The 22,860-nt window shown below is 50.3% G+C and overlaps 1 protein-coding gene across 1 annotated transcript in view; it reads left to right on the forward strand.

The window, feature by feature from the left end:
• LOC122387252 (elongation factor Ts, mitochondrial-like) overlaps nucleotides 1-22,860 on the forward strand; it is a 60,659-nt gene that overhangs the window by 35,875 nt on the left and 1,924 nt on the right. The gene's annotated exons all lie outside the window — the stretch shown is intronic.

Below are 22,860 nucleotides of genomic sequence, written 5' to 3' on the forward strand. Positions count from 1 at the left end.
CTTGATCATTTTTCTGTATCTTCAAAGCTGTAGTCCTGACAGGTCTTCTCGCGAAGGTCTTTTTTCGGTCGAAAATGACAGAACATGACGTCACTCTGACGTCATTTGTGGCCAACCTATCATAGCCTCTGGAAAAATGTTTGGTCACAATGTGCGAAATTGATGCCCGGAGGGGTCCTGAAAGTTTGGTGGCGATATCTCCTGCCGTTTAGGAGATATCGACCGAAAAGGACAGGGGGGGGCCGTTTCGGCCCCCCCCCCTACGGGGCGCGGGTTAAGTGGTACCAAATTGCTCGCCTGGTCAAGGCGCGTCGTTTGGTATGCAGCATGACCATACCCCACAACCTCATTGATGAATGACTTAACCTTGACCTCGGGTCAAATTTCAAATTGACCTGTGAAGGCCATCGCATACTTATTTCGCATCGCCTCGGCGAGAGAAACAAAAATGTATGTATTTTATGTCTCTATGTTTCTTAGTTTAAAAGTTAGGTATAGGTATAACTAATTCCAAAACATTTTATCGTTGATGACCTCTGGTGACCTCAATATTGACTTGACCTGAAAATGGTTTATGTAAAAGTTGTAGATCTTTAAACGACCTATCACATGCCGTTTACCGTTTGTCGCTGCGATGTGTAGTTTTTGAGATCTGAAGGGGGGGGGGGGCGAAAAGGCCCCCCGCCCAGAATCGAACCTTTCAGAGCCCGCCCGGAATAGGGTTAACCTGATCTCAGGGCCTATTTTAACATGTTAACTGGGGGGGGCTGGGGGGCAAATGCCCCCGCACTCAACAGCATTGCCCCCCCAGTCGTCGAGATTTGCCCACTATAAAAATGGGCATAAAGGAACAGGGTGACAAACATACTACTGTGACTTGTTTTGCAATGGATGTCAAATGAGTCAGTCTGCAAGTAATAACCAGTGCAGTGGTGGATCCAAGGGTGGGTCATATGGGTCATGACCTCCCGCCCCCTTGGGGCCCGGGGACACCACCGACCTCGCAGGGGCACCTTGGGCCTGTCAGGGGCACCACGGGCATGTGGTTGGAACTTCAGGCTTGTCAGGGGCACCACAGTTCTTTCAGATGCACCGACGGACTAGCACCATGGCACCATGTTTGGCCGGGATCGTGATTCGGCGTATGTCGCCTCGCATTAGCCGCGCGTTCGCAGTCTTGGCGTGGTTTCAAACGTTCAAACATGGGATATGATGTTGCTCCCATGCATTAGGGTGGGTGTCAAGGTCACCAGAAGGTCAGGTCAGGTCATTTACCTATGATGACCTCGGTTCACATGCTTGAGTTTTACATGTTTCTAGGCTAGTTTTTGGAGCTGAATTCGAATTTAGCAACCATTTGACCGTTTACGAAGTAGTTTGGTGCCTTCGTAACATGTTACGAAGCTGTCAGAGGCGGTTGCCACCTACTACGAATACCCGGCAAAAACCTTACTGGTTGACCTGACCTGACCTGACCCGACCTGGCCTAAATGCATGAAGACATCATCTATGATCATGATCGACAAATTTGACAGGGCTATCGAACGCCGTTTGAATTTTGCGGATCCCACAGTAGTTTAGGAGATACGGGGGGGAATGCCCCCCCCCCCGCGCGGAAGGTGGCCGGGAGGCCCACCGCCTGCCGTGTTAAAACATCCTCCACCTCAACCGTAAATGTCAATATTGATACTTATCATAGACCTTTATGCAGGGATGTGGAGCCGTGGAAATTTCAGGCGGCTCAGGCTCCGGCTCCGGGGAAAAAATCGGCTCCGGCTCCGTCTCCGGGTAAAATGTCATGACGGGGCCGGCTCCGGCTCCGGCTCCCAGTGAAATGGCCCGGCTCTGGTGGCTCCGGCTCCGGCTCCTGCTCCTTCTCAGTACATCCCCTATGCGATCGATAAATACGGGTGGAAGAAAAAGGCGATGGGATTGGTACACGTTTTTTTTTAATAAATTTAGCTCGAATGTTTGAATGGACGGATTGACAGAGCCGGAGCCCACGCTAAGCAGAGCTTGTTGCGTAGACCCCGACCCCTACCGTCCGATCGCGCAATTCCGGGTAACGGGAGAATTTAGATGCCAAAGTTTAACGTGCCCTTCAAAGCCGGACACGGCCTGTCCCACTCAACTGACTTCAACTGGCTGCGGCTGCTCCCACCAACCGCAGACCATCCCCGTCAGGAGTCTCAAATATCGAGCGCCGGAGCGTCTCGAACCCGGGCTCTCACTACTGGGAGTCCAATGCTCTACCAACTGAGCTACGGGACAGGCGGACGGGACGTTGCTTCTGTATTTGCATATAAAGGCTATATTGAATACCACATGTTTTACTGCCTTGTACTGGCAAATCGAGCTAGGTCAATTAAATAAATGTTTTCCTCTTCAAAAAAGAGAGCCGGAGTCGCCCCTTTTTTGACGGCTCCGGCTCCGGCTCCGGCCATAGGCGTAGGAACAGGGGGGGGGGGCCAGGCGGGCAAGTGCCCACCCACTTTTCGAGGTGGGGGGCCAACCATGTGTTTTGGCCCACCCACTTTTTACTCGAGGCCCCTCGTCTCGATTTGAGAGGACGTCGTCACCTTCCAGAATAAACAAACTCGGTAAAAATAAGTTCCACGAATCCCCACGCACGGGCTCCAAGGGGCCGTGATGGAACCAAGGAGGCCCTCTGTTCATACTTGTCAGTCGAAGCCCCTGAGACTGATGGCCTGAGAGGCCCTAGTGGATCTGAGGAGGCCCCAATATCCACACTGGTCTGGGGAGGCCCCTGACACTGGCGGTCTGGGAGGCCCCTCTATCCACACTAGTCAGAGGTCTGAGACTGGTGGTCTGGGAAGCCCCTCCATCCACACTTGTCAGAATAGGCCCCTGACACTGGCGGTCTAGCCGAGGCCCCCTACCCTCACTAGTCAGAGGAGGCCCCTCTATCCTCAATAGTCAGAAGAGGCCCCTGATACTGATGGTCTGGGAGGCCTATCCATCTACACTGTAGTCAGAGGAGGCCCCTGAAACTGATGACCTGAGAAGCCCTTATAATCACACCAGGCAGAAGAGGCCCATGAGACTGATGGACTGAGAGGCCCTTCTATTCATACTGGCCACAGGAGACCCCCAAAACTTTCGGTCTGGGAGGTCCCTCAATCTGGCACCAGTCAGAAGAGTCCCCTGAGACTGATGGCCTGGGAAGCCCTTAGATTCACACTAGGCAGAGGAGGCCCCTAAGACTGATGGTATGAGAGGCCCTCATATTCATACCAGTCAGAAGAGGCCCCCGAGGCTGATGACTTTGAGGCCCTTCTGTTCATATAACTGGCCACTGGAGGCCCCTGAAACCGGTGGTCTGGGAGGGCCCTCTATCCACACTAGTCAGAAGAGGCCCCTGAGACCGATGGTCTGAGAGGCTCTTATATTCATACTGGCCACAAGAGGCCCCTGAGACTGACAGTCAGGGAGGTCCACTCCCAATGAATCTGAGGGGGCCTTCTATCCACATTTACACTTTTCTAGGGAGGCCCCCGAGACTGATGGTCTGAGAGGCCCTTTTATTTATACTGTCCACAGGAGCCCCCTGAGATTAATGGTCTGAGACTTGAGAGGCTCTTCTATTTATACTAACCAGAGGAGGCCCCTAGGATTGATGGTCTAATAGGCCCTTTTATTTATACTAGCCAGAGGAGGCCCATGAGACTGATGGTCTGCGAGGCCCTTCCATTCAAATTAGGCAGATGAGGCCCCTGAGAATGATAGTCCGAAGAGCCATGCGGCGGCAACTGGCCGTGGCCATATTTCGGCTCGGTAGGGCCCCACAGAGCTCATGAGAGCACCTCAAGGGCTCCTAAGTAGACACACTTGTCCCCATAAGGGTGCCACGCCGGCTTCTGAAGGCTCCTTGTAGGCATCTAAGGGCCCTTTCCGGCCTCTAACGGCTCCACCCGCCTGTGATGGCTCCTTACCAGTGTTAATGAGCCCCACACAGCGGCGCCTTTGAGGGTCATACTAGTGTCTCTTGGGGCCCTATATCGGTGGCTCTGGGGGCCCCACACCGGCGCCTCTGTGGGCCACCATACCTACCTGTGCACCTCAAGGTTCTATAGGTACATCTGAAGGACCCACACCGACACCTCTGAGGGCCCCACACCAGTATGTCGGAGCTCTGAAGGCCCCACACCGGTGACTCTGAGGACTCACCCGCTCCTGAGAGGGTCATGTTGATGTCTAACGGCTCCACAAGGCCACTGAAGGCACCACACAAGCTCTCACTGAGCTCTAATGTCCATGTACCGGCCTCTGAGCGATTTAAGTCAACGCATTCATAGCTTCACACCAGCAATTGTAAGGGTTTCACACTGAAGTATCTGAGGGTTCCACACCGGTGTCTCTAAGGGCCACATACCGGCATCTCTGAGGGCCCCATACCGGCGTCTCCGAGGGTCCACATCTGGCGGGCTCCCATCAGCGACTGAAGGTCCCCCACTGTCGACTCCGAGAGCCCCATCTGCGTCTGGGAGCACCATGCCGTCTCTAAGAACCACAGCGGCTCCTCCGTACGAAAGACAGGCACGTAGCTAGGATTTGGCCAAGGGAGGGGCGGAGGAGTCCCGGGGGCCTCCTTTCTACAGAGGGCCTCCTCCCTAAAGGGGCCTCCTTTCTACAGAGGGTCTCATGCCTACATAATTACATACAACATAATGCATTCACTTTTGCTCAGCTTTCATATGGCCAGCGCACTGGTATGTTCCTTACCGCTGCAGCGGTAAGAAACATACGAATATCACTTGTCACCGAGTGGCGTGGTAACTGGCAAAAAAAAAAAAAAACTCGAGCGGCGGCGGCGGTGGCGGCCGGACCGCAGCAGGAGGGGGAGGATCTGCGAGGAATGGGTGGATACTGGATGACGGTCAGAGTCAAGATACCTAAAAGAAACAGGTAGGTCGGGTGTTTTGAGTAAAGCCCTGGTGACGTCACGGACATTTCTTATATGGAGAATTTCGCCCTTAAGGAAAATATTCTACAAACGAAAATTTGTATTTTATAAGCAAAAAATACAGTCTTTCAATTTCATTATGAAACTTATATAACTTAATTACAAAACTTGAAATCCTTTGAGTGTTTGTCCCAACCCCCTGCTATACCCTTGGTCACGTGACTAAAATGATAAACTTTGCGTTTTACAATGTTATGACTTAGACAGAAGTAATAAATATTAAAAGTGTACTATTTATGATGTTTTAGGCAGAAATCGTGTAAATATATCCTTAAATTATATATAATCTGTTGAAAAGAAGTCACGTGATGTTACCAGATTGTGCTCGGACAGCATCTTCTTGAACTTCGATTTCGAGTACTTTGTACCTCCATAGAGGCCTAATAATGGACGTTTTCAGTTATAAAATGAAGCGCTGAATCTAATAAGGGCAAAATGTAATCATTTGTTGCCCTTCAGGCTTGGCTATCCAGGCATGAACTTCGGCCAGTTTGTGTGCAAAGCCTATGGTGAAGGGAAAACTTCACGCCCAGCTGACGTCACAGACCTCGGCTACCAAATCGTGTCCGGTGGGGGTCGGTCAGAGTAACACTTGGTGTATTAGCATATATCGTTCAAGCGCTTAACCGTATTCCGGGCGGGCTCTGAAAGACTCTGAATCAGGCGGGGGCCTTTTTGGCCCCCGTCAGAACTCGAAAAGCACGAACCGTAGCGACAAACGGCAACGGCGTTTGATAGTTCGTTGAACGACTTACAACTTTTGTAAACAAGTTTTTTGAGTCAGGTCAATATTGAGGTCGCCAGAAGTCATAACAAATAACATGGTTTATAATGACCTACATAGATAGGTCAACTTCAAAATCTGACCTAGGAAGGTCACGCTGGGTACCAATCGACGCGTCATGACCAGGCGAACAGTTTGGTACACTAACAACTATTTAGCCCCATCATGTCGTGATTTATTGGCTAAAAACTGTTGATGACCTCACCTCACCTCAGATGATCCTTCCCGGTGCCCCTGTCAGTAACTGCCACCTGGGTGCTTACAGATCAGATAATCTGACGTAATTCAGAAAGAATTGGGTGGTTTTGACTCGTTTTCTCGAAGCAGGACAGTGCATTATATTTTCCAATAGGCTTGTCACGATTCTGACCTTGCTGACGTCTGCCAGATTGAAACTATACGGTTATCAATTCTTTCTGTGTGAATGATGCCACGTTTACTTGCTGTAAGTAAAACATGGTTTCGTTAGTAAATTTTCCTAGGTCCAGGTGGTTTCCCCGCAGGGGGCTGACCGTGGTCAGAGCTGCTGCTTAGCCGGGGTCATCTGGCTCCGGCTGTGCGGCGGCTGTGACTTCGGCCAGTAAGGGGAGTAGCGCCCCCTCGGCCCCAGCTTGACGCGCGTTTTGACCTGGACTTGCCTTGCTTACTGGATGGATTGTCTGCAGGATTGGCCCCGCAGGGGGTTGGCAGTGGCCGGGGTCGCTGTTGGACTGGGTTCCTTGGGCCTTTGCCCCGCGGCGGCCCTGGCCTCGGCCAGCAAGGGGAGTAGCGCCCCCTCGGCCCCAGCTTGACCCATGCTTGCTTATGACTTGCTTTGATCGCTGGATGGACAGATGGTACGGTCCGACTTTTCTTGGTTTTTCGTGGTTTTGTTTCTCTTGAGCGGTCTTTGTTTGCTTTTGCTTTGCTTCTCACCGGATGTCCGCGTTTCGTTCGATCACAGCTTTCTGATTCTTTTCCTACCCTTTTCGTTGTTTTTGCACCCGCAGGAACACAGCCGAGTTGGGCTAGTGTAAGGGGAGTGGCGTCCCCTCGGGTACCAGCCGGTTTTACTAGGCTAGGCGAGCCGACCCGTACCCCAGGACAACGGGATCCTGGAGGTTGAGCCCCCCACCGTGCGGAGCCAGTCGCGGTGGCTGGGCAACACGCCTCTTTGGCCCTGAGTTCTGTAAGGGCGGGACACTCAGTGGGGCGCCGCACTTGAGGAGCCATTCCCAGTCGTGATGCCGCCGGGGGTGGTGTCGGAGAGCTGTCGCCGGCGGGGTTCGGGCACTTGTGCTCGTCCTCCGTCGGTGGGACTGATCTGTCGCTGCCCCTGGCGGTGACTCGGCGAGGCGTCAAGGGAGGAGGCGGTATCCGACCGTGGGGGGTGGTGAGTCTCTCTCTCCCCCTCGGAAGGTGCCGCCAAGTCCCGTACAGTCAGCTCGGCCGTCCCAGGCCTTGTAGCGGCGCCGTTGCGGAGCGTCGGCGGCCGAGCTGGCGGAGACCAACAGACTCGCATGGATACCTTGACCAACCCCTCCTCCCCCTCTCTCACCAATCCCTCGGCTTCGGCCGATTCTCGCCCGCCGGCCTCGGCCGACGGGCGAACGTCGCACGTTCCAAAACCGAAAAATCCCAGAATCCTCATCTTCCGGAGCGCAGACAGGGAGCTGAGCTCCTTGTCGCCCTTCCAGCGAAAGGACGGTTGTGACCGGTTTGGCAGCATCGTCCGCCGCGACCGCATGCGGGACGGAGCACTTGAGGTGGAGTTCCGGAAGAGTGAAGAGGCGACGAATGCCTTAACTGCCACTCGATTCGTGTACTCGGAAGGACGTGCCTCCGGTCGGAAGCTCGTTTCTTTGCCGCTGACGGTGGAGCCACACCGCTCCAAGAACTCCTCTCGAGGAGTTATAAACTGCTTCGACTTGAGGAACGTGAGTGACGAGGACATAGCGGACGGGCTCTCGGAGTACGGCGTGACAGCCGCCCGCCGCATCCTCACGCGAAGAGGCACGGTCCCGACAAATAACATCATTCTGACATTTAACACCACCGACATGCCGAACGAGGTCCGTGTGGGGTACATCAAGGTCCGCGTGCGCCCATACGTCCCGGCACCCATGCGCTGCTATCGGTGCCAGAGGTTCGGCCACACGAAGGACAACTGCCGGGGTAGACCCACATGCTCCAAGTGCGCTTCTCAGGACCACACTGACGATACGTGCGACTCGGAGACCCCTCGATGCGTCAACTGCGGAGAGGGGCAGAAACCGCACTCCGCGTATGACAGGTCCTGCCCTACATACGTCAAGGAGAAGGAGATTAACACCATCAAGGCTACCAGGAATCTGTCATTCAAAGAGGCCCGGGAGGTATATAACCAAAATCACCCGAAGACCTCGTATGCCCAGAAGGTGAAAGTGACAAACGCTACCGATGCCTCCCAGATGAGCGTGGCACAGCTCGTGCAGCTTCTCAAAAGATTTGGCCTCACTGTCGTAGCCACTGGTGACTCCGCGGACTCTTCGGCGCCTGGTGCGCCGCCGAGTGACACAGAGCAGACTGCTCAAGAGTCAGTGTGGGGTCCACCCAGTCCCGCTCCAGCTGCGAGCGGTGAAGGAGACGATTGGACCGTCGTCCAGCGCCGACAGGGTGGTCGGCGCCCCCCGGCGCAGGGTAAGGCGCCATCCACCCCGCCCCGCCCCCGACCGCCCACGGCGGTGCAGGAGGCTCTGCGGCGGGGAGAGGAGGAGAGGAGGGCACGAGAGGCGAGGAGGGCTCGCCTCGTTCAAAAGGCCATCGAGGCTAAGGAGGCCTCTGTTGCCGCCTCCGCCTCCGGGAGTGCCAATGCGGCTGTCGCCGCTGACACCCCGGAGACCCCTCAGGTGGGGACTCGGCCCATCATGGGTCCCCCGCCCCCTCCCTTGCTCTCGCAGCAGCGGCGGCCTCCGCCGTCGCTGCCAGACACACCTGTGTCAAGGACACAGGCCGCCGCCCCGACATCCCCGTCGGGGCAGCCTCAGCCCCCTGCGGCTCCGGGGCGCCTTGCCAAACGGCAGACGCCCCCGAGCTGGTCGCCCTCGGAGGGTGACGCTCCTCGGGCGAAAAAGCCCCAGCAGGGCTTGAGTCACGCCCGATCTGCCTCCGCAGAAGGCAGACTCCACCGAGAGGGCTCGGGGCACCCCCGTATCCGCTACGGGGGGAGCGCCTCTTCGGAAAAAGAGGACTTAGTCTAGTCATTTACTCTAGTCATTTCCTCTTTTATCCTTTTATCTTTTTCGCGCTATTGCGCTTTTTTACCAGGTTCGTTTCTCTCGGTGTTTTTTACCTTTTTTGTGGCCAGTCAGGTATCTGCGTGCGCCTTTGCCTCATGTTATACGCGCCCTTTTTGCGCCTTTTTAACCACGCCTTTTATTCTACAGTGGAACTGTAGAGGCCTCCGGGCCAACTACCAGGACCTACAGTCTCTTATCCGTTGGCGCACACCCCTTGTTTTAGGTCTCCAGGAGACCAAGTTAGCGCCAAATGTCACCTTTGTCATCAAGGGCTACTCTGTTTTTAGAAGAGACCTAGATACCCCGACCATTGCCCATGGAGGTGTGCTTCTGGCGGTTCACCATAGCGTACCTGCGCGCCAGGTGCCGCTGCAGACTCCCCTGCAGGCGGTGGCCGCCAGAGTTGATTTCAACCACCGGGAACTGACCGTGTGCTCTTTGTACCTACCACCAGGTAGAGCGCTCCCGGTGGTTGAGCTACATCGACTTGTCGATGAACTTCCACCTCCGGTCCTGCTAGTCGGCGATTTTAACGCCCATAGCCTGGCGTGGGGTAGCGACACGACTGGCACTCGTGGTCGACTTTTAGAATCTTTTATCCGCGATGAGGCGCTCTGTATTTTAAATACAGGACAGCGCACCCATTTTACAACACCCTCCGGTCAAACATCGGCTCTGGACCTGAGCTTAGCCAGCCCGCAGCTAGCTCAGCTTTTTAACTGGTTCGTCCATGACGACCCACTCGGGAGCGACCATTTCCCGGTGTGGCTGGAGCACCAGGAGTCCCCAGTAGTAGGCAGCCGTCCACCTAGGTGGAATCTTCGGAAGGCCGACTGGGGCGATTTCCAGACCGCCGTAGAGGCCTCTGTTCTATCCAGAGCCGGCACCTCTGTGATATCCACAGAGGAGTTTACGTCCCTACTCATTGATTCCGCAAACGGGTGCATACCCAAGACGTCGAGCCAGCCTCGTCGTCCTCCTGTTCCGTGGTGGACCAAGGAATGCGGAGACGCGATTCGTGCCAGGAAACGCGCTTTTAGAAAGTTTGACCGGAGTGGCACCACTGAGAACCTCATCGCTTTTAAGAAAGCGCGGGCTTTTGCCCGACGCGTTTTAAAAGAGGCAAAGGCTGTTTCATGGCGCACTTACGTAAGTTCCTTAAACCGTTTTACTCCTACGACCCAGATATGGGCACGCATGAAGCGCATTGATGGCCGGTTCAGCTCTGTTCCGCTTCCGGTTTTAAGAGTGAACAACACGGACATATCTCACCCTTCAGACGTCGCAGAGACGATAGGCCGTGCACTCTATCAGCGCTGCCGAGGAGAGTCCTCACGACCTGCACCAGCCGCCGTGGACTTCAGCACAGCTGAAAATTTCGTGTACAATGAGCCTTTCACCATGGTTGAGCTTACGTCTGCCATCAGCTCGTTGCGCAGCGTCTCAGAAGGTCCGGACGCTGTCCACAACGACATGCTCCGTCATCTCCCCGCAGTTGCCCTCGAGGCGCTGCTAGCTACCTTCAATTCGCTTTGGGAGACTGGCACCTTCCCTGAGACCTGGCGGGAAGCCATTATCATTCCTATCTTGAAGGCTGGCAAGTCGGGACATGACCCTCTCCATTATCGGCCCATCTCTCTCACATCATCGCTATCAAAGCTGATGGAGAAGATGGTCAATGTGCGTCTTAGCTGGTTTCTGGAACATCACGGTGTTTTTACAAACGCCCAGTGCGGTTTTAGAAAACACCGCAGCCCTGTGGACCACATCTTAGTCCTTGACACCGAGATACGCACCTGTTTTACTGAAAAGAAGCACCTTGGAGCACTGTTCTTTGATATTGAGGCGGCCTATGATACAGTGTTACGACACAGAATACTTTCCAAAGTACATAAGTACGGCATACGTGGCCGAATGGGTCTCTTTATCAAGAACTTTTTATCGGGTCGTCGGTTCAAAGTCCGTGTTGGCAGCCGTCTTTCGAGCAGTTTTATTCAGGAGAACGGAGTTCCTCAGGGCGGAGTGCTCAGTGTGGCGCTGTTCGCTGTGGCGATCAATGACATTGGCGACAATCTCGCACCATCTATCGGCAAATCACTATTTGTCGATGATTTCGCGATCTGGTTTTCAGCTACGACCGCCCGTCACGTAGCCAGACAGTTGCAGCTCGCTGTAACCCGTCTGGAGAGGTGGAGCGACGACAACGGCCTTCGTTTTTCAACAACGAAGACGGTCGCTATGCACTTTTGCCGCCGCCGCTGTGACGACTTAGCCTTGGGAATCAAGCTCCATGGACAGGTGATTCCTACTCGGCCGGTGGCGAAGTTTCTTGGAATCTTTTTTGACAGTCGTTTGACGTATAGAGAACATTTTAGAACGCTTCGGGAACGATGTTTTAAATCCCTGAACGTTTTAAAATGTGTCGCCCGCACATCTTATGGTGCGGACCGCAGGACCCTTCTTCTTCTCTATCGATCGATTATACGATCGAAGCTGGATTACGCTTCCTTTGTCTATGATTCAGCGAGTGAATCCAGCAAGAAGGTCCTGGATACAGTCCATCATGCAGCACTCCGAATAGCCACCGGAGCATTCCGCACCTCGCCCAGGAGCAGCATTCTTGCTGAGGCGCACGAGCCGCCACTTTCTCTCCGCCGTCAGATGCTGGGGATGCGTTATGCTCTTAAACTACGTCAATTCCCGACGCATCCGACGTACCCGTACGTCTTTTCGCGTCACATTGCTTCATCTGGTAATGGGACGAGTCATCCATTCGGAGCACGCATGAGAGGGTTATTCTCTACATCGAATATAGCCTTGCGCGGCGTTCGGCGTATCTGGGGAACGCCTTCTCCACCCTGGAGAAACGCCCCGCCGCAGGTAGACCTTTCGCTTTCCGAAGTAAAAAAGGATAGCCTGCTGTCCTATGAAGCACAAACCAGAGCCTTGGAGCATATAGCCTCGTATGATGGTTTTATTTCAGTCTACACAGACGGCTCAAAAACATCCGAGGGAGCGGGCTGCTCTTTTGTCGCTGGTCGGGACACCCGCTCGTTTTCCCTTCCACCCAGCGCCTCGGTGTTTTCCTCAGAGCTAGTCGCCATCGAAAAGGCTCTGTGTTTTATTGAGGTGTCCGACGGTTTTTTCTATTTGATTTTATCAGACTCACTAAGCAGTCTGTTGGCTTTACGACGGTTTAATCCTGACGACCCGATCATTCAGGACATTTTAACTCGGCTAACTTCGGTGGAACAGTCCGGAAAAACTATCCGGTTTTGCTGGATTCCCAGTCATGTTGGAATCCAAGGCAACGAGCTTGCTGACGCCGCCGCGAGACGCGCTGCCGCAGCGCCCTACACTCGGCGATTTCCTCTGCCTGCCCGGGATTACTATCCCGTCGTACGATCTTCCATGCTCTCGCAATGGCAGGCAGAGTGGGACTCGCGCGCGAGCAGTAAGCTGAGAGATATCAAGCCAACTCTCGAGCCTTGGTCGTCATCCATGCAAAGTAACAGACATAACGAAGTCGTCTTATGTAGGCTGCGCATCGGCCATACGTATGCCACGCATGGTCATCTCCTCCGCGGAGAAGAGCAGCCCACCTGTCGCAGGTGTACCGTGCCTCTCACTGTCTCTCACGTGCTTTTATCTTGTCCTCTCGCTGAACCGAACCGGACACGCTACCTCGGGCGCATCGCTCCGGGTACCACTATCCGCCGCTTACTGGGTGACGAGTCACCCTGGGTTTTATCCGGCAACATCTTTTCTTTTATCCGTTCGATCAACTTCCAAGTGATTTACTCGACCTGACCCCAATCCAACTAGCCCTCTCTAGTCCTTTCATCTAGTCAGTTGTCTAGGACGACACCTTTGCGCTGTCTTATCTTACCTTGCTATTTTATATCGAGTCTTACTTTCTAGTCTTAGTATCTAGAAGGTTCTTTCTTGTGGCACACTTGTTTTATTAGTACGACGTTATGGGCGCAAAATGACCTTAGCAGTCGGCGCGCCCTAAAGCCCCAATCAACAAACAAGGTCCAGGTGGTTTGCTTCATTTACGCCGTAGCTGAAACAAACAATCGATGGATATATATTAATTTCCCGGTCAAATAAATCATTATGAGTTGCGCGAAGCATGGCTATGGGAATATCACCACGATCTGATAATGGTTTGGGTAATTGCATCCATCGTAAAAATACCAACACAGCCACAGGCCTATATTACAGAAATGGGCTGTGTTTATGCATTAACCCGCGCCCTGCTAGGGGGTGTTTAAACACCCCCTGCAGTTTTCCGTGAAAATCTCAAATACGGTGGCGCGGCACACTTTATCCTGCATCATTTCTACATACGTTGTGAAAATTTCAGACCCTGGTCACTTAAGATCAGGTCACCAGGTCAGGTCAAATGACCTCACTACATAAAAAGTTTCAATGTCTGCCAGAGCTACACGGAGTGACCAAACGCTTTGAAATTGTCAGAGATGCAAATGCACAAGAGCGGCAAAATGCACAAAATGTATGTCTTGGAATTTTGATATCGATGGAATAAGGTCAGGTCAATTTTGCGACCTAAAATTGAAAGTCGCCTTTTTAGACGGAAGTCATTATAAACACTCTAAAACACTGAATTACTAGTATCTTTGACACACTGAACATGAAAATGGCACCCGTGACCCCTTTTTATAACCCTGAGGTCATCTCAGGTCACCAATGGTATCTGACTGTTTTTCGCGAATAACTTTTGATAGAGGCATGCTAGAGCGATGAAAATACCTTAGATGTGTTTGGCTCGACGATACGAATGGACTGATATGGAACTTAGTCCTTATCGGTCAGGTCATGACCTTGACCTGAGGCCAAATTTTCAAGTTGACCTTTCAAGGTCAATTGATAGTTCATTCCACACGTCTTGACGAGAGGAACACGATGCTGGTAAAGGGAAGTTCGTGCAAATTTTGAGACAAAAGTTATTGCCGAAAACTGGTTTCCGAAAATATCGGCTATTTTGGCAGTTTTTGCCCACTGCAGATACATAAAACCGTTGACGGCAAAACCGTTGACGGCACCCGGCATGATTCCTCTGAGCGCATTTATACAACTAATTTGTCTACATAGGATAGGGCCTTCTGTTTACAGAGGACCTCCTCCTTACAGAGCCCCTGTCCCTTCCTACAGTGGGCGGCGACGCGGTTGGGAGTCTATTATGTACAGTTTCCTGAGTTCTGTTCTCACTATAGTGCGAACTGAGAACTCTCTATAGAGAGTAGCAGAGACCAGAAGCCAGAAGGTAATTTGATTACAGTGGGCCTCCACTCTATGTACTTAATATAAGACGCTGTCTTTGACTACCGGGGGCCTCCTGCCCACAGAGGGCCTCTTATCTACAGAGGGCTTCCTCTCTACAGATTGCCTCTTATCTACAGAGGGCCTCCTCTCTGCTGAGGGTGTCTTTCTCTCCAGAGGGCCTCCTTTACAGAGGGCATCCTCTCTACAGAGGGCCTCCTCTCTAGTCTCTACAGGGACCTCCTCTCTACAGAGGGCTTCCTATCTATAAAGGGCTTCCTCTCTTCAAAGAGTCTCGTCTCTACACAGGACCTCCGATATACAGAGGACCTCATCTCTGCAAAGGGCCTCTTCTCTTCAGAGGGCCTCCTCTCTTCAGAGGGCCTTCACTCTACAGAGGGCCTCCTACCTACAGAGGACCTCCTTTCTACTGAGGGAGTCCTCCTCTACAGAGGGCCTCCTCTCTTCAGACGATCTCCTCTCTACAGAGGGCCTCCTCTCTTCAAAGGGCCTTCTGATTTCAGGCGGTTTCCTCTTTACAGAGGGCCTGCTCTCTACAGAGGGCCTCCTTTTTACAGAGGGCCTCTTTTTTACAGAGGGCCTCCTTTTTGCAGAGGGCCTCCTCTCTACAGGGGGTCTCCTCTCTAAGGGGGCCTCCTCTCTACAGAGGGCCTCCTACCCACAGAGGACGTCCTACCCACAGAGGGCCTCCTCTCTACTGAGGAGTCGGAGGGGCCCAAGCGGTCAGACACAGACACTAGTGGTTATTCACAGGAGATGAGAAGGACCCTAGCTGTCACTTGTCAGGCTGGTCAGAGGGCCCTGATTGTTCTGACGTCATTTTTTAGATTCCCGCGTGAATTTCGTTCGCCTCCGACGTGATTTAAGCCAACGTGGGCCTTCGGCCCACGTTGGATTCACTCCGAAAGGATTCAGGCCAACGTGGGCCTTCGGCCCACGTTGGCCTGAATCCTTTCGGGGGGCCTCCTGAAAACCCCAAGGGAGGGGCGGGCGCTCCCTCCGCCCCTCCCTTGGCTACGTCCCTGACGAAAGATGAGCGTCTGCATGCCAAAGGGGAGCGGTTTTGAGACAGTAGGGCACCTACGTGCAATAGAGGGGCGCCTATGAAGCCCATAGGGGCGCCTCAATGCGAAATAGGGGCGCCTCTGAGGCCTACATATATAGGCGTCCACAGCCTCGCACCTGAAATATTATTCGCGACCGAGCCGTAAACGAGTAATCGAATGTTTTGTTTGCAGTGTTTAAGCTCCGTTATATTCATGAACTGTGAGAAAAGTTGTCGGAGAACGCTAAAATCAGAGAAACTTGGCTTTTGATGATCTATGGTGATTTTATTATTGAGCTTGCCTAAAACATGACCAGATTTCTCTGATCACGCTTGTCGCTCTTTCAAACGTCGTTCCGTTTCTCGCCTCGTAGCCCAGTAGCCGAGTTAGAAGGAGCGTGAAAAGCCCACCTCTCGACTCAACGTGTTACGATAAGGCCACCACCCTGGCGCGGGTTAAGTTGGGGGAGCCTTGAGCCCCAGCAGCTCGTCCTTCTATCTCACTGATATTACCCTCGTCCTGTCTTGTGATGTTATTACAGTGCCATCTTACGATAACGGCCCTTAAATATGATTTACTTCTGTTTGATGAAACATGTCGGCCTCCGCGATGAAAGACTTAAAAACATAGAAGCTCCAAAATGAAAATAAAGTAAATTTTCAAGAACTTTTCAAGGTAGATAAGAATAATGAGAGACGCTTTTATAGATGGCAGTTTTTTTCGTATGGAGACAGCTTTTAGGATTTACAAAAGTGGAAAAAAGCGGCTTAAAGTTACCCCGGCCACGGCCGGGGTGGCCGGGGCAGGTTCTCCACCCATGTCTGCAATTGATCAATGCCATGGGATGGGGGTGCATTCATAAGAAACAGGGGCGCCGGCATGGCAAAGAGAGGCGACTTCAAGTGTCCATAAAAGAGAGACACCTATGATAAGCGCACATTGTATGCGACAACTGTGGGACATCAGGGATGTCTCTGATGACTATACATAGGGCGCTTATATGCCAAAGAGGGCGCATATGAAGTCAGTGGGGGCACCTGGGAAACGAGGAAGACATTTGTGTAACGGTTTTCAGGGGTCATGCGCCCTTTGCGGCAAATAGATTCTAAAAAAAGAATCGGAGGGGGAATAAGTTTTAAAATGGTGAATGGTGATGACTTTCCGCACTGTTCGCTTTAGCGGTTACGCCCCTGGGTACATCTGCCCGATCTCAGAAGCTAGATTTGGAGGTCATACTTGAAAGCAGCCAGCAGGACGAGGCAAAAGTTGGAGGCCCCTGAAAATAGGAGGCCCCCTGGAAAAGGAGGCCCCTTGACAGGGTGGCCCACCCACTTTTCATGACGTTCCTACGCCCGTGGCTCCGGCTCTGCACCCCTAGTCCCCTACCTTTATGCTTTTGTTACATATTTGTCGATTAACCCGCGCGGGGCTGGGGGCGAAATTTTGCAATATCTAAAAAACGGCGGCGCGCAGCGCCGCCAAACTATTAGTACCCTTTCTTACATCAATTTGACACGTTCCCTGAAAATTAGAGCGAAATCCTTTGGATTTCTTTTTGAGAAAATGACGTATTAGTGACGTCATGTTCGTCATTTTCGCCTCAAAAACGGCAAAATTTCAAACGCCGCTAAAACATCTTCATTTTTAAGGTAATCAAGACGTAACGAAAAGGTTATACGTGGTTGTACTTTGTTTATCAAATTGCTATCTCGGTTTTTTGAAATTTTTTGATTTTGGCCCAATTTTTTTCTAAAAAAGTGACTTTTTTGGGAAAATACATAATTATAAAATCCAAAATTTTGCGTGTATCGAAAAAAGAACGGAATATATGTCAGAAGTGGTCCATGTGCACCTACAGGGTGTCCCAGAATTACCCGGACATTTATTTTCTGGCTAAAAGTACGATTGCGCTCGATTCTAATGATATACAAGCATCATACTTTTATAACATATCCCTCAGCTATCGAGCTTGGGGACTGTGTGCTTTTGGTGACCGGTAACGACTCGAGTCAATTATTATCCAGAGTCAAGTAAGAGTAGTCCTTTTCCGTTTTCAGCTTAAGCCACTAATAGGCAACCATGGTGAATCAACTCCCGTTTTCGACTTTGTAAACGGACTTTCGGCATGGTTTTTGCTGGAGAGCTTCAGCAGGTCATCTGCAAGCAGTTAGGATTGAGCAAAGCGCAATTATATCAGCTAACGAAGCCAGAGAGAGCAAGAGATAAACCTGATTGACAAGCTTGGGCTCGGCCAAAAAGGGCCATGCACCAGTTGTCAAACGGGTGGTTGCTTGTCATGGACAACAAACGTCACTGATCTAGCTAAAAACTAGCTAAACGATAGATCAGGATTATTAAAGAACATCAGTCTACTTTCCACCACTATCTCCGCAAAATTTTGGAATTTGGGGTCCCTCGCCTGAAAAATATGCGAAGAAAACTACGGGAAAAGCAGCGAAAATCACTACAATCCGTCCCAAAAATATAACATATACAACAAAAAATTATATTGAAGCACACTTTGTGGTCTAACGAAGGTATTCTGTCATTTGAACCGCCCGAAAAAGGCGTGTGTGAACGTCGGATGGCTACAACGCCCCAACAGCAGAGACGGCCAGGCACCCGTCGAAAATCAAATTGTTAGACATTTTGAGCCACCATGCACTCATTGGGTTTGATATGATGGCCCAAAGACAACCGTTAGCACAGGGTACTACTGCGGTAATAACTATTCTACCAGTGCGAAAGCTGGATGCCGTGAACCAAATGGCCATGAACGGGTTTGTTTTGGAAACCAAATCTGTTGGAAGCCAAAGGTACCGCCATGTTCAGACATGGAGCTTCTCCACTTCAGATGTAAAAAACGCGGCAAAAGTGGTGTAGGCAGCAATTTTTGTTTTGGGGGATAATGCTTTATGGCCTGGGAACACTTTGATGTTAAGTTTATCTTATATGATCGTATTATCCTCCGGCAACAGGTCAAAGAAAACAGGCCTTCACCCAGTTTCGGGAGAGCCGTAAAACAACTGAGACCAGCAATGGCTGGCATTTTCCATCATTGTCGGCTGATCTTGTAACAAACGTATCTATTGCATGTGCTATTTCACAGCCACCCTAGTTGACTATATAGGACGATAAAAAGAAAAAAGCGCAATCATGTTTGCCTTATTTTATACGCCGCTAATTAAGAATGTCCGGGTAATTCTGGGACACCCTGTACATACCAATTTTTAGAAGAATCGGTTCAAATAAAAATTTTATGACGTCACGACAAACAATTTTTTTTGAAAAATGAATTTTTGGAAGTTCTAGACCTCGTACGGAAACAAAAATAGCACCATTCGATTCGCCGTGAAAAAATGCATCAGATGATGGACACCTTTTTAGACCTTAACAACCAACTTCAAAATTTATCCTCACTTGACCTGACCTTGACCTGACCTCGACCTGAAATTCATCCAGATGTGGTCCATATCACCTATTGAGTGTGCACTGTGCCTATTGAATTCTATGAATAAAATGACCCATAAAACATGTGTCGCACATGCCCTTTTCTATATTTTGTTTTTGGTGACCTAACCTGACCTGACATTGACCTTGACCTTGACCTTGACCTTGACCTCTGAATGATATTGTATGCAACGAATATTAACTTGGTAGCCCAAGAACACGTTTTGGGCAATCAGTCTCAGTCCATGACTCCATTCTTCGGCAACTACGGTGCAAGGCCGATACTGTAGAAACTTGCAATTTGTACCCTTGACCTGACCTTGACCTTGACCTCCAACTTTCAATTAAGTACATGTTTTTAGTTGTTCGTGATGAGCTCTTTCGATTGGCGTTTGAATTTCCAAATCGGACCATTAGTTCGGGAGATAACAGGGGGGGGGGTAAAATTTACCCCCCCCCCCCCAGCCCCGCGCGTTCGGCTGGAGACCCCGGCCCCGCACGGGTTAACTACCTATAGGGCAGCTGGCATGTAAATGAGCACAGCAATAAAACAGACCATCAACTGGCAATAGGGCCACACATGCACTAAATCTGGGATGACCATGTAAACATGCATCTGAAGTATACTTAAAGTGACCATCCCACCTTAAAGGGACCCTCCCACCTTAACCCGCGCCCCACTGGGGGGGGGGCTATTTATTGCCCCCCTCCCGTTTTTCTGCAATAACTTCCAAACCGCTTGACGGATCGACGCCAAACTTTCAGTACCTTCGGCTGCATCAATTTGACACCTTGTATCAAAATTTGAACTTCGTAGCTACCATAGGTCGGCCGGAAATGACGTCAGGGTGACGTCATGTTCGTCCGATTTCGACGCAAAATATTGTACCACGGCAATCGCTCCCAAGAGCTCAGTTTTTAAGCTAGATCCAATTTCTTTGCATGAAAGGACTCAGAATTGACCGCGCTATCAAACTGGTATCTCGGATTTTCAAAATTTTGAAAATTTCGAAAATTTTGTATAATAATTTTCAAAATTTATATTTTTATATTTTTTCAGAAAGTTTTTGACTTTTCGAAAAAAAACGGAATATATGTGACAGAACGCATGATGTTGACTAGCTCTAGCAAGTTTTAGCTAAATATCTTCAAAAATGGCCAAGTTATACGCATTATTGCAAAAAATTCAAAATTACTAATTTTTCAAATCAATTTTTCAGTACGTATTTGACATCGTACACCAATATAAATGGCACCATCGTGTTCCTGAGCTCAAACTGCATCCAATATGTAGACACCTTTTTTGTTGAAAAATGTAAACTTCAAAATTTGACCTTTTTTGACCTGAAAGTGACCTAACCTAAGCTAAATTCGACTCCAAATGACCTCGAATGACACAGACGACATCAAATTCGAAATCTATGGCCTAAATGGACTATAAAACATGCGTCACGTGACCAACGCATGATATAATATTTTCGTGACCTGTGATGACCTGACCCTGACCTAAAAATCAAAGTACAAGTTTGGTACCCTCAAAGTATCTAGAGCATCTGTTCACGAGTGTGGAAACCAAAAATGAGCCTGATCTGAGTTGTAAGACGGCGGCCAGAGCCCAAAATGTGAACAAGCCAAAATGCTAATAATTTTTACTTTGACCTGACCTGTGACGTCATCGGTGACCTCGAGGTCAATGACATTAGGTTTCGCTGGACAGTTTTTCCGGGGCTATCAGACGCCGTTTGAATTTTGACGATCGGCCCAGTAGTTTCGGAGTTAGGAGGGGGGGGGCTATGAATAGCCCCCCCCCCCCCCAGTAGGGCGTGTTATACACAGACCCCAGTGGGGCGCGGGTTAACATTAGATTTGAGTTGAAATAGCCAAAATGGGGTCCCTGGCTCACAATTACCGGTTTTGGCACTCACAACATCGAGAAATGCCTTAAATCGGAAATATTGAATTTCAAAGTTGCAGCATTTTGATTCAGAGGGGCTAATGCATAGGAATACCCCTCTGAATGTGTGACGTCAGCGCAGATATCTAACGATTTTTAAATGTTTGACTAAAACGTTTTGTAGCACGCGGTGGTATATGCTGCTTTGCGCGCAACAAGTGCCGCACTTTCAGCTGTCAAACTATTGCTTCCAAGTAAAGTCGCTAGGAACAGCGGAGATCCCAAAAAGTAAACTAAAGTAAAAGTCTAATATCTTGAAAACCGGTGAATATTTTTTCAGTGAAATTTGGTAGATATTCGTGTTCGCTCTTTCTGAACCGAGCGACATCACTTTTATGCCAATCCATTGACTTTTTTGAAGATAGTGGGAGGGTCCCTTTAACCCGCGAGTTGCTGGGGGGGGGCGTTAAACGCCCCCACTTTTTTCGCCGGGCCATAGAATAAAAATGGCGCGCCGCAGGCGCGCCAAATTTTGGGTACCTGTAGGGAATTGATTGAAGTTTATTGTGACAGAGTTTCAAACAAATCGGTCGGAAATTTTTTGAGATATCGAGGTTTTAGTGACGTCATGATTTCTGATTTTTCGACCAAAAACGGCATATGTTCAAAAAATCATATAAAATCACAGAATAGACATACGGACATGCCGTAAACGCCATTAGAATGCCAATACCATGAACAATCAAATGGCTATCTTCCATTATTGATTATCGTTCCGCATTTTCCAAAATCTTGAACTGAATCTTGACAATTTCTCGTGACTACTTCACGACCATGATACATGAATTTCTTAAATTGAACTTTTTGAGCCAAACACGTACACATATGATAAAATGAATGCCACCATCGTGTTCTGCGGCCCAAATTACCCATAAAACATGTGTCATAGGCTGCGAATATCAACTTTGATTTTCGGGGATATGTGCCTACCCGGTTGACCTGACCTTGACCCTGACCTATGCTTGACTGACCCCTACATGGAATTGACACTCTTGTAGGCCTTATATGATGGAATGTGCACCGTTTTGACAGAGTTTCTGACGAGAGGCGCCCATTGCGAAGTTCTGAAGTCCATGCTACTGAAAGCCCGATTTCAGGTGTTTGACCTGACTTTGACCCGACCTGTGACCTCAAAATTCAACTTTAAAGTACTCATCTGAAGCGTCTCGTCGCGTTCTTTCGTTTGCCGCCTCGTGCGTTTCGCTGCGCCTATTGGTTCTCGAGTTATCGGCTGGGGGCGTTTAACGCCCCTCCCCAGCAAACGGTGGGTGGCGAAATACCCCAGCAACTGCCGGGTTAACTTCCTGTTAAATATTATCACCAGTGCACTCATGCGTGCATGGTCAATGGTGGGCATGTGGTGTCATTTGCAACAAGCACTGCTTGGTTGGGAAACAGCCACCCACTCAGCCACTCCGACAAAATTTCTTTAAAGAGGATAATTCTGTTTTCATGTATGTAATACTCCTATTATAGTTCCTATTGAATATTGGATGAATGTAACTTAACCGGCGCCCCGTTGACGTCTGGCAGGTTCCACGTCCTGTTTTTTTTTTGGGGGGGGCAAAGGGTCCTTCCGGAGGTTCCGGAAATATGAACCCAACTTCGTATCTCCGGAACCAATAGCCGGATCGGAAAAATTCAAACGAAAGAGCTCATCGAGATGCACAAGATAGGATATCGATGACATTGTTATTTGACCTGTGACGTCACAGGGAAGTCAAACAAGGTCAAATCAGTCCAATTTACAATGACGAGAAGTCGGTCATAAAAATGAAATCTAAGTTTCCAAAATGAGTCTGGATATGATGTATTGTATATGGGTCCGTTCCAGTCGCACTTCCTAACACCTCTAAACTCCTCCAAGATTGCTTCCCTGGTCCAGTGGCAGTTCTAGCCCCTACAAAGCCAAGGAGGGCCCTGCTCCAACTTCCTCTATCATGCTCGGCCTCCAGTCAAGGGCATTGGTAGCTTCAGCTCAGCTCTGGTTACGGCGTATTTGGAAATGCCGACCTCGACGAGCATCGGTGGTAGAAAACCACCACTTTGGTAGGGAAAACTACTGCTGTTTGCTACCA

Source organism: Amphibalanus amphitrite, unplaced genomic scaffold (genome assembly GCF_019059575.1).
Source record: "Amphibalanus amphitrite isolate SeventyFive unplaced genomic scaffold, NRLGWU_Aamphi_draft 000279F_arrow, whole genome shotgun sequence".
NCBI lineage: Eukaryota > Metazoa > Arthropoda > Thecostraca > Balanomorpha > Balanidae > Amphibalanus > Amphibalanus amphitrite.